This window comes from Rhinopithecus bieti, unplaced genomic scaffold, assembly GCF_001698545.2.
Source record: "Rhinopithecus bieti isolate Rb0 unplaced genomic scaffold, ASM169854v2 scaffold_18354, whole genome shotgun sequence".
In the NCBI taxonomy this organism is placed as follows: Eukaryota; Metazoa; Chordata; class Mammalia; order Primates; family Cercopithecidae; genus Rhinopithecus; species Rhinopithecus bieti.
Window position 1 is genome coordinate 2079338 of NW_016809835.1, and position 757 is coordinate 2080094.

Consider the following 757-nt stretch of genomic DNA (forward strand, 5'->3'; position numbering starts at 1 on the left):
TCCTTGATGAAAACATAGGAAAACTCTTTGAGGACTTGATTAGGCAAAGATTTCTTAATGGAGACAAAAGCACAAACCAAAGAAGACAAAGTTAAATGTCATCACAACGAAAACTTCAGCTTTTGAAATACACTACTAAGAAAATTAAAAAAAAAAAAAAAATCCAGAGATTGGGGGAAAATATTTGAAAGACAGAATCTGAGGAAAAACGGTGTCTAGAATTGATAGAGAACTCTGAAAACCATAATAAGAAAACAAGGCTGGGTGTGGTGGCTCACGCCTGTAATCCCAGCATTTTGGGAGACCAAGGCGAGTGGATCACCTGAGATCAGGAGTTCGAGACCAGCCTGACCAACATAGTAAAACCCCATCTCTACTAAAAATACAAAATTAGCCAGGTATGGTGGTGCCTGCCAGTAGCCAGTAACCCCATCTACTTGGAAGGCCGAGGAAGGAGAATCGCTTGAACCTGAGAGGCAGAGGTTTTGGTGAGCCGAGATCATGCCATTGCACTCCAGCCTGGGCAACAAGAGCAAAACTGCATCTCAAAAAAAAAAAAAAAAAAAAAAAAAAAAAAAAAAAAAAAAAAAAAAAAGAAAAGAAAAGAAAAGAAAAGAAAGCAAGAAACTCAATTTTTAAAAATAGGCTAAAGATTTGGATAGATCTTTACCAGAGAAGAAATATGGATGGCAACTACTAATAAGTACTTGAAGAGATGCTCAACATCATTAGTAATGAGGGAAATAAAATTAAAATT